Consider the following 12485-nt stretch of genomic DNA (forward strand, 5'->3'; position numbering starts at 1 on the left):
CTGCCGAGCAGCCCTGAATGAAAAACAGAGCTCACAACTCAGCACTTGAGCTCATGTAAAGGTCAGACTGTCTCCTCAAGCAGCTCCCTGACCCCTGTATATCCAAAGAGTCACCTCATAAAGGAGAGATCAGACTGACATATAGTGAGTATCCTTCTGGGACAAAGATGACAGAAAAAGAAACTGGTAGCAACTGTTACTGTTCTGCAGCTGCTACAGGTGATCCCCAGGCAAGCAGAGCCTGGAGTGGAACTCAGCAGCCCTACAGCAGAGGGGTCAGATGGTTAGAAGGAAAGCTAAGAAAAGGAAGTAACTTCAGCATCCGCAAACTCACTCAGAGACCCAATCTGAAAGTCAGTAACTACAAAGACAACAGGTGGATAAATCCACAAAGATGGGAAGAAATCAGTGCAAAAAGGATGAAAACACCTGAAACCAGAAGGTCTCTCCTCCTACAAGGGTTCAAAACTCCTCACGAGCAAGGGAACAAGGCTGGATGGAGAATGAGTGTGAAGAAATGACGGAATCAGACTTCAGAAGGTGGGTAATAAGGAACTCCCGTGAGCTAAAAGAACATGTTCTACCCAATGCAAAGAACCTAAGAACTTGAAAAAAGATTTGACGAAATGCTAAGGAGAATGGACAAATTCGAGAGGAATATAAGTGAATTGATGGAGCTAAAAAACAAAACACGAGAACTTCGTGAAGCATGAACAAGTTTCAACAGCTGAATTGACCAAGCAAAAGAAAGGATATCAGAGGTCGAAGATCAACTCAATGAAATAAAATGAGAAGGCAAGATTAGAGACAAAGGGGTAAAAGGAATGAACAAAGTCTCCAAGAAATGTGGGACTATGTGAAAAGACCTAACGTATGTTTGATAGGTGTACCTGAATGGGACGAAGAGAATGAATCGAAGCTGGAAAATACTCTTCAGGAAATTATCCTGGAAAACTTCCCAACCTAGCAAGGCAGGCCAATATTCAAGTCCAGGAAATACAGAGAACACGACAAAGATACTCCTCAAGAAGAGCAATCCCAAGGCACATAATCGTCAGATTCACCAGGTCTGAAATGAAGGAGAAGATGCTAAGGGCAGCCAGAGAGAAAGGTCGGGTTAAACACAAAGGGAAGCCCATCAGACTCACAGCAGATTTCTCAGTAGAAACCCTACAAGCCAGAATAGAGTGGGGGCCAATATTCAACATCCTTAAAGAAAAGAACTTTCAACCCAGAATTACATATCCAGCCAAACTAAACTTCCTAAGTGAAGGAAAAATAAAATCCTTTGTGAACAACCAAGTACTCAGAGATTTCATCACCGCCAGACCTGCTTTACAGGAGCTCCTGAAAGAGGCTCCACCCATAGAAAGGAACAACCAGTACCAGTCACTCCAAAAATAAACCAAATGGTAGAGAGCATCAACACAATCAAGAATCTATATCACCTAATGGGCAAAACAGCCAGCTAGCATCAAAATGACAGTATCAAATTCACACATAACAATATTAACCCTAAATGTCAATGGGCTAAATGCCCCAATCAAAAGACACAGACTGGCAAATTGGATAAAAAGCCAAAACCGATCAGTGTGCTGTATACAGGAAACCCATCTCACATGCAAGGATACACAAAGGCTCAAAATAAAGGGATGGAGAAAGATTTACCAAGCAAATGGAGAGTAAAAAAAAAGCAGGAGTTGCAATTCTCGTCTCTGATAAAATAGATTTTAAAGCAACAAAGATCAAAAGAGACAAAGAAGGACACTACATAATGGTATAAGGATCAATGCAACAAGAAGAGCTAACGATTCTAAATATGTATGCACCCAATACAGGAGCACCCAGATACATACGGCAAGTTCTTAATGACTTACAAAGAGACTTACACTCCCACACAATAATAGTGGGAGACTTTAACACCCCACTGTCAATATTAGACAGATCAATGAGACAGAAAATTAACAAGGATATCCAGGACTTGAACTCAGACCTGGAACAAGCAAACCTAATAGACATTTATGGAACATTCCACCCCAAATACACAGAATATACATTCTTCTCAGCACCACATCACACGTACTCTAAAATGACCACATAATTGGAAGCAAATCACTCCTCAGCAAATGCAAAAGAACGGAAATCATAAAAAACAGGCTCTCACACAACAGTGCAATCAAGTTAGAACTCAGAATTCAGAAACTAACGCAGAACTGCACAGCCTCATGGTAAATGAACAACTTGCTCTTGAATGTTGACTGGATAAACAATGAAATGAAGGCAGAAATAAAGATATTCTTCAAAACCAACGAGAATGAAGACACAACATACCAGAATCTCGGGGACACATTTAAAGCAGTCTCTAGATGAAAATATATAGCAATGAGCACTCATGTGAGAAGAAAGGACAGATCTAAAATTGACACTCTATCATCAAAAATGAAAGAGCTAGAGTAGCAAGATCAAAAAAACTCAAAACCTAGCAGAAGACAAGAAATAACTAAGATCAGAGCAGAACTGAAGGAGATAGAGACACAAAAAACTTTTCAAAAAAATCAATAAATCCAGGACGTGGTTTTTCAAAAAGATCAACAAAATAGACAGACCACTAGCCACATTAATAAAAAAGAAAAGAGAGAATAACCAAATTGATGCAATAAAAAATGATAAAGAGAATATCACCACAGATTCCACAGAAATTCAAACCATCATCAGAGATTATTACAAACAACTCTATGCACATAAACTAGTATACCTGGAAGAAATAGATAAATTCCTGGACACTTGCCTCCTCCCAAGCCTAAACCAGGAAGAAGTCGCAACCCTGAACAGACCAATAACAAGGTCTGAAGTTGAGGCAGCAATTAAGAGCCTACTACCCCAAAAAAGTGCAGGTCCAGACGGGTTCACAGCCGAATTCTACCAGACATACAAAGAAGAGCTGGTACCATTCCTTCTGAAACTATTCCAAATAATCCAAAAAGAGGGAATCCTTCCCAAATCATTTTATGAGACAAACATCATCCTGATACCAAAACCCGGCAGAGACTCAACAAGAAAAGAAAACTTCAGGCCAATATCCATGATGAACACAGACACAAAAATCTTCAATAAAATACTAGCAAGCCGATTGCAACAGCACATCAAAAAGCTTATCCACCATGATCAAGTAGGCTTCATCCCAGGGATGCAAGGCTGGTTCAACATACGCAAGTCTAGAAACGTAATTCACCACATAAACAGAACCAAAGACAAAAACCACGATTATCTCAATTGATGCAGAGAAGGCCTTTGACAAAATTCAACAGCCCTTTATGTTAAAAACCCTCAATAAACTAGGTACTGATGGAACGTATCTCAAAATAATAAAAGCTATTTATGACAAACCAACAGCCAATATCATACTGAATGGGCAAAAACTGTAAGCATTCCCTTTGAAATCTGGCACTAGACAAGGACGCCCTTTCTCACCACTCCTATTCAATATAGTACTGGAAGTTCTAGCCAGAGCAATCAGGCAAGAAAAAGAAATAAAGGGTATTCAAATAGGAAAGGAGGAAGTCAAATTGTCTCTATTTGCAGATGACATGATTGTATATCTAGAAGACCCCATCGTCTCAGCCCAAAATCTGAAACTGATAAGCAACTTCAGCAAAGTCTCAGGATAGAAAATCAATGTGCAAAAATCACAAGCATTCCTATACACCAATAACAGACTTAAAGAGAGCCAAATAAAAAACCAACTGCCATTCACAATTGCTACAAAGAGAATAAAATACCTAGGAATACAGCTAACAAGGAACGTAGAGGACCTCTTCAAGGAGAACTACAAACCACTGCTCAACGAAATAAGAGAGGACACAAACAGATGGAGAAACATTCCGTGTTCATGGTTAAGAAGAATCAATTATCGTGAAAATGGCCACATTGCCCAAAGTAATTTACAGATTCAACGCTATCCCCATCAAGCTACCAATGACCTTCTTCACAGAACTGGAAAAGAACACCTTAAACTTCATATGGAACCAAAAGAGAGCCCGCATAGCCAAGTCAATTCTAAGCAAAAAGAACAAAGCGGGAGGCATCACACTACCAGACTTCAAACTATACTACAAGGCTACAGTAATCCAAACAGCATGGTAATAGTACCAAAACAGAGATATAGACCAATGGAACACAACAGAGGCCTTGGAGGCAACACAACATATCTACAACCATCTGATCTTTGACAAACCTGACAAAAACAAGCAATGGGGAAAGGTTTCCGTGTTTAATAAATGATGTTGGGAAAACTGGCTAGCCATGTGCAGAAAGCAGAAACTGGACCCCTTCCTGACACCGTAAACTAAAATTAACTTCAGATGGATTAAACACTTAAACATAAGACGTAACACCATAAAAACCCTAGAAGAAAATCTAGGCAAAACCATTCAGGACATAGGTGTAGGCAAGGACTTCATGAACGAAACACCAAAAGCATTGGCGACAAAAGCCAAAGTAGACAAATGGGACCTAATCAAACTCCAGAGCTTCTGCACAGCAAAAGAAACAGTCATTAGAGTGAATCGGCAACCAACAGAATGGGAACACATTTTTGCAGTTTACCCATCTGACAAAGGGCTGATATCCAGAATTTACAAAGAACTAAAACAGGTTTACAAACAAGAAACAAGCCCATTCAAAAGTGGGCAAATGATGTGAATGGATACTTTACAAAGGAAGACATACATGAGGCCAACAAACATATGAAAAAATGCTCATCATCACTGGTTATTAGAGAAACACAAATCAAAACTACACTGAGATACCATCTCACGCCAGTTCAAATGGCGATCATTAAAAAATCTGGAGACAACAGATGCTGGAGAGGATGTGGAGAAACAGGAATACTTTTACACTGTTGGTGGGAGTGTAAATTAATTCAACCATTGTGGAAGACTGTGTGGCGAATCCTCAAGGACCTAGAAATAGAAATTCCATTTGACCCAGCAATCCCATTACTGGGTATATATCCAAAGGATTATAAATCATTCTACTATAAGGACACATACACATGAATGTTCATTGCAGCACTGTTTACAATAGCAAAGACTTGGAACCAACCTAAATGCCCATCAATGATAGACTGGACAAGGAAAATGTGGCACATATACACCATGGAATACTATGCAGCCATCAAAAACGATGAGTCCCTGTCCTTTGCAGGGACATGGATGAATCTGGAAACCATCATTTTCAGCAAACTGACACAAGAGCAGAAAATCAAACACCGCATGTTCTCACTCACAGGCAGGTGTTGAACAATGAGAACACATGGACACAGGGAGGGAAGCACTACACACTGGGGTCTGTTGCGGGGAAATAGGGGAGTGTCAGCAGTGGGTTGGGAGTTGGGGAGAGAGAGCATGCGGAGAAATGCCCGATATAGGTGATGGGGAAGAAGGCAGCAAATCACACTGCCATGGGTGTACCTATGCAACAATCTTGCATGTTCTTCACATGTACCCCAAAACCTAAAACGCAATTAAAAAAAAAAAAAAAAGCAGCCAGAAAAATAAATAAATAAAATTACTTCATTTAATTTCCAAAAAAAACAAAGCATGCTGATAGAATCTACTCATAAAAACCACATATTTTATGGTTCTATTTATACAAAAGGTCCATAATATAAAAATCCATAGAGATAGAGAAAAGACTTACAGTTGCATAGAGCTACAGGAGGGACTGAAAGAAAACAGTGATTGCTACTGGGTACTAGGCTTCTTTATGGGGCAATGAAAATGTTCTAATATTGATTGATTCAACTTCTGAATACACTCACAATGAATTGTACACTTTAAATGGGTTAATTTTATCTTATACGTATTATATGTCTCAATATATCATTATCTATTATTTCATTTTTAAAAGTTCAGTTAATAAGCCATAAAGACCCAGCAGTGTAGTATTTTTTATGAAAATAGAAAATAAAGAGAAAGAACTTGTACAGTGGTGAGGTGGTAACAGTGAATCTGTAAAGTTATCTTACATTGGTACAAATTTTTTATTGCTTAGTTTTTTTAAATACATCTATAGCAAAACAAAGAGCAATAGTCCTTTTTATCACTAAGGGAAATTATGATATATTAAATTTGTTTATGATCCAAACTTCTCACAGGACTTATGCAAGTTCAAGCTTATCACCAGATTAATATTATGAAAATGAGTGCATATATCATTTAAATATTGAATGCTGGTGAAGCTGTTCAATTGCTATTTCATAACATGAAGAATCTAATAACATCAGAACTTCTTTAACTATAAGATGAAGTTAAACAATGATTTCAAGCTGGTCATGGTGGCAGGAGGATCTTTTGAACCCAGGAGTTTGAGATCAGCCTGGGCAACATAGGGAGACCCCATCTCTCCAAGAAAATTTTAAAAATTAACAGAGTGTAGTGGCTCGTACATGTAGTTCCAGCTACTTGAGAGGCTGAGGCAAGATCACCTGAGCCAAGGAGGTCTAGACTTCAGTGAGTCATGATTGCACCACTGGTCTCCAACCTGGGCAACAAAGTAAAACTCTGTCTTTAAAAAAAAAATTTCAGCCAGCCATGGTAATTGCCTATAATTCCAGCACTTTGGAGGCCAAGGTCAGAGGATTGCTTCAGCCCTGAAGTTCAAGACCAGCCTGGGCAACATAGGGAGACCCTGTCTCTATTTAAAAAAAAAAAAAAAAAAAAAAAATTAGGTCTGGTGTGGTGGCTCACACCTGTAATCCCAGCACTTTGGGAGGCTGAGGAGGGTGGATCACTTGAGGATAGGAGTTCCAGACCAGCCTGGCCAACATGGTTAAACCCCATCTCTACTAAAAATACAAAAATGATCCAGGCATTGTGGTGGTGGGCTCTGTAATCCCAGTTACTCAGGAGTCTGAGACAGGAAAATCACTTGAAACTGGGAGATGGAGGTAGGAGGCTGCAGTGAGATAAGATTGTGCCACTGCACCCCAGCCTGGGCAACAGAGTAAGACTCCATCTCAAAACGAACAAACAAACAAACAAACAAAACAGGCTGGGCACAGTAGCTCAGACCTATAATCCCAACACTTTAAGAGGCTGAGGCAGGGGATCACTTGAGGTCAGTAGTTTGAGACTAGCCTGGCCAAAATGGGGAAACCCCATCTCTACTAAAAATAAAAAATTAGCCAGGTGTGGTGACACATGACACGTGTTTGTAATCCCAGCTACTTAGGAGGCTGAGGCAGAAGAATTGCTTGAACCCAGTATGTGCAGGTTGCAGTAAGCTGAGATCATGCCACTGCACTCCAGCCTGGGTAACAGAGGGGAACTCTGTCTCAAAAAACAAACAAACAAAAACAAAACAAAAAAGATTTATTTATTATTTTTTTTTTGAGACGGAGTTTTGCTCTTGTTACCCAGGCTGGAGTGCAATGGCATGATCTCGGCTCACCGCAACCTCCACCTCCTGGGTTCAGGCAATTCTCCTGCCTCAGCCTCCTGAGTAGCTGGGATTACAGGCACCCTCCTCCATGCCCAGCAAATTTTTTGTATTTTAAGTAGAGACGGGGTTTCACCATGTTGACCAGGATGGTCTCGATCTCCTGACCTTGTGATCCACCCGCCTCAGCCTCCCAAAGTGCTGGGATTACAGGCTTGAGCCACCGCACCCGGCCAACAAAAAAAGATTTTAAGGTTAACCTCTAATCACATGAAAGAGACTCTGAACATAATTTTTATTAAAATAATCCTTTTCTTCCTACATTAACATTCCCCAGATGCACTGCCCTTCTTTCTACTCCTTATAATGTTGGCAAAGTTCGTTTAGAAGTTTCTTATTTGCAAAGTTAGAAATAGAGAATAATTCTCAACTCTGGTAGTGGTAGTCACTCATTTAGTAGTGAAGTTAAAAAAAAAATTCTCTTTTTAATTCACTTCTAAGAATGTCATGAGACAAACATAAATGCAGATTCTTAAAAGCATGGATTTTGTTAGGTCCTTTGTTTTTTGGTATTTCCCTCAGAGAAGGCAGACCTCGTAGGTATGACGACTTAATAAAATTTGTTTTAATGTGAAACAGTAAAATATAAAGTGATTTGCTGAAAATATAAAGAAGTCAGGGTGGTAAATATTAAAGCTCTACTATAATATAAAAAGTGTAGATTATTTAAGTATGAAATATTCTCAAATGTAAGCAAAATACAGTTGTTCAACAAGATTTTACACTGAGCAATATGCTTTCAAAAACACAAAACTATTTTAGATATAAAGACTTAAATAGTTTAAAAGTAAAGGAGTAAAGGAGTATGTGACATGTAAATGCAAATCAAAGGAAGGTGAAGTGGCTATATTCATTTTGAACAAGAAGATTATCAGGGATAATGAGGAACATTATATAATGATAAAAGAGGTAAATTCTCCAACAAGTAAATGTGTATGTGCCTATCAAGGGAGCTTCAAAGTACATGGCAAAAATTGATACAGCTTTGAAATAAGCAGATAAATTCATAATTACAGTTGGAGATTTCAACAGCCCTTTCTCAATAACTGATAGAACAAGCAGGCAGAAAATCAGCAAGTATAAAAATGACCTGAAAATGTACTATCAGCCAACTTAACGTAATTGACAGTCACTGAATACTGCATCCAACAATAACAACATTCATGTATACATTCACTTCTGGCTTTTCAGTAGCTTGGTTTGCGTTAAAGTAGTATAAATTAGGACTGAGAGATAATATCTTTTAAAATTGTGGTAAAAACATAAAATGTATCATGTTAACCATTCTGAGTGTAGAGTTCAATACTGTGAAGTATATGCACAGTGTTAAAAACAGATCTACGGGAACTTTCTCATTTTGTAAAACTGAACCTATGTCTATTAAACAACTTATTTTCCCCTTCCCTTAACTCCCAGTAAACATCAATTCTGTTTTCTGTTTCTGTGAACTCGACTACTTTAAATACTTCATATAAGAGAAATCATACTTCTGTGACTAACTTACTGTGCTTGGCACAATGACTTCAAGGTTCATCTATGTTATAGCAAGTAACAGGATTTCCTTCCTTTTTAAGGAGAAACGTATACATATTTCATTATATGTACTATCACATTTGGTTTATCCATTCAAAGGGACAGCAGGGTTGTTTCCATAGCAACATTCACCTCAGCTATTGTGACTGTTGCTTTGAATATGAGTGTGCAAATATGTCTTCAAGACTCTGCTTTCTGGTTGGGAGCAGTGGCTTATTTCTGTAATCGCAGCACTTTGGGAGGCCAAGGTGGGAGGACGGCTTGAGACCAGAAGTTCAAGACCAGTCTGGCCAACAAACTCAGACATCATCTGTACAAAAAGTGAAAAAATTTGACAGCTGTGATGGTGTGCACCTGTAGTTCCAGCTACTTAGGAAGCTGAGGCAGGAGGATCACTTGAGTCCAGGAGTTTGAGGCTATAGTAAGCTATGACTGTGTTGCTGCCCTCCATCATGGGTGACACAGTGAGACCCTGTCTCAGAACAAAAAGACTCTGCTTTCAGTTCTTTTGGATGTGTAATCATGCAGTGATTAAGAATGGGAATATGTTCTAAGAAAGGCATCATTAGGTAATTTTGAAGTTGTGCATCATAGAGTACTTACACCATCCTAGGTGGTATCAGTGTCCTACCTAGGCTACCTAGGCTATATAGTATAGCCTACTGCTTCTAGGCTATACACCTATACAGTATAGCAACTGTAACACAATGAAAAGTATTTGTGTGCCCAAACATAGAAAAGGTACCGGAAAAATATGTTATTATAATCTTACGGGCTTGCTATCATATATGGTCCATAATTGACTGAGACGTTGTTATGCGGCACCTAACTCTATACTCAGAAGTGGGATTGTTGGACCATGTGGTAGTTCCATTTTTAATTTTTTGAGGAGCCTACATACTGTTTTCCACAGTGGCAGCACCATTTTATAAAAGTTCCAATTTCTCCATATCCTACCAACACTTATGTTTGTTCATTTTGTTAAAATAGTACTCATCTTAATGGATGTGAGGTGACATTGCATTATGGTTTTGCTTTTTTAAGACAGAGTATTGCTCTTTTACCCCAGGCTGGAGTGCAATGGTGCCACCTCAGCTCACTGCAACTTCTGCCTCCCGGGTTCAAGTGCTTCTCCTGCCTCAGCCTCTGGAGTAGCTGGGATTAGAGATGTGCCACCACGCCCAGCTAACTTTGTATTTTCAGTAGAGATGGGGTTTCTCCATCTTGGTCAGGCTGGTCTCGAACTCCCGACCTCAGGTGATTTGCCCACCTCAACCTCCCAAAGTGCTGGGATTACAGGCATGAGCTACCATGCCTGGCCTGCTCAGCTAATTAAAAAATTTTCTGGTAAAGACAGGGTCTCTTTATGTTGTACAGGCTGGTCTCCAACTCTTGGCCTCAAATGATCCACCCACCTTGGCCTCCCAAACACCTGGGATTACAGTTAAGAGTCACTGTGTCTGGTCAGCTATGAACTTTGAAACATACCAAAAGGAAAAATGGTGCCCTTGAAATGGGAGCATAAACTAAACAGAATACAATCCTGATGTTGAGTAGACCCTGCTCGTTGATGGTGATGTCAACTTCTTCTATAGCCTTGTTGATTTTCTTTCTAGAAAATCAATTGTTGAGAGAGGGGTACTAACATCTCCGATTTTATTTGTGAATCTGTTTCTCCTTTCAGGTCTATCAGTTTTTGCTTTACACATTTTATAGCTCTGTTGTTTAGTACATATACATTTAGGATTACTATGTCTTCTTGGTGGATCACTCCTCCATCATTATATAATATCCTTCTTGATCCCTGGTAATTTTCTTTGCTCAGAAGTGTATCAGATTCTGCTTTCTTCTTTTTAATGTTTGCATAGTGTATCTTTTCTACCCTTTCCTTTCTACCTATATTTATCATTATTTTGACGTTTCTTGTAAATAGTTCACTGATTCCATCCTCTGTCCTTCCCATTGTGCTACTGAGCCCAGCCACTGAAGTCATTATGTTTTATATTTTTAGTTCTAAAATTTCCATTTGTTTTTTCTTTACTTTTTATATTTTCATTTTTTTGTAGAGATAAGGATTTTACTATGTTGTCCCAAGGCTGGTCTCAAGTAATCATCTCACCGTGGCTTCCCAAATTGCTAGGATTACAGGCATGGCTCATATATTTGTTTCTTCTTTATATTGTTTTGAGTTTTCATTTGTTTTACAAGTTGGCATCATGTTCATTGAAACATTTTTATGATGGATCCTGTATTAGTCTGTTTTCTTGCTGCTCTAAAGAACTACCTGAAAGTATCTGGGTGTGGTGGCGCATGCCTCTAATCCCAGCTACCTGGGAGGCTGAGTCAGGAGGATCACTTGAATGCAGGAGGCAGAGGCTGCAGTGGGCCGAGACTGTGCCGCTGCACTCCCAATCTGGGGAGAGAGCAATACTTCATCTCCCAAAAAAGGAACTACCGGAGACTGGGTAATTTATAAAGAAAAGAGGTTTAATTGACTCACAGTTCCACAGGCTGTATAGGAAGTACAGCTGTGGAAGCCTCAGGAAGCTTAGAATCATGACAGAAGGTGAAGAGAAACGAAGTACATCATACGTGGCCAGAGCAGGAGGAAGAGAGAGCAAAGGGGGAGGTGCTACATACTTTTATATAAGCAATCAAATATTGTGAGAACTAACTATAACGAGGATAGCTAGGAGGAAATCTGCCTCCAGAATCCAATCACCTCCCATAAGGCCCCTCTTCCAACATTGTGGATTAAAACTGGACATGAGATTTGGGTGGGGACACAAACCCAAACCGTATCAGATGCTTTAAGACTTCTGTCAAATAATTCTGACATCTGTGTCTTCTTGGTGTTAATGTCTACTGATTTTCTTTTCTCTTTAGTGTGAGATTTTTCTGATTCTGGGTGAGGCAAACAATTTTCATTTTAAAATTTGGAAATTTTGAGTATTATGGTTTTTGTTTTTGGTTTTGCTGGCACGTATGCAGGTCAATATAATTCTTAGGTTTTAGCAGATTTCCTCTGGCACAAAACTCTAGTGGGTAGAAGGGTGTTACTTCATTATTGTGAGGCGGGACTAAAAGTACATGTTCTCTACTAAACCTCCACTTGAAATTTCCTTAAATCACCTCTCATCTAGATTTCCATAATGTCCATGCCTGTCAAAACGGTCTTATGGAAATTCAATTATGATATCATTTCTCTGATCAAAACTTTCTCTTTATCACAATGTGTGTTTTCCCACCAAACTTAATCGCAACCACCAATAGGTATAAAATCAATTCAGCAGGTTCCAGCATCAATTTTTAAAAGTTTTGTTTTGTTCCATACTCAGAGCCAACAAAAACTAAAAAAAAAAAAAAAAAAAGTTGTTTTGTTTAATAAAACACAGTATAAGAAACTAAAAAATATTACAGAGAACTATGCATACTGATGCTAAGTTTTGTTT

At 39.0% G+C, this 12485-nt stretch overlaps 1 protein-coding gene across 3 annotated transcripts in view; it reads right to left on the minus strand.

Moving 5' to 3' along the window:
• Nucleotides 1-12485, minus strand: part of SENP6 (SUMO specific peptidase 6) — a 120210-nt gene that overhangs the window by 24919 nt on the left and 82806 nt on the right. The window lies entirely within an intron of this gene.

The sequence above is a fragment of the Saimiri boliviensis genome, chromosome 4 (assembly GCF_048565385.1).
Source record: "Saimiri boliviensis isolate mSaiBol1 chromosome 4, mSaiBol1.pri, whole genome shotgun sequence".
Classification (NCBI taxonomy): domain Eukaryota; kingdom Metazoa; phylum Chordata; class Mammalia; order Primates; family Cebidae; genus Saimiri; species Saimiri boliviensis.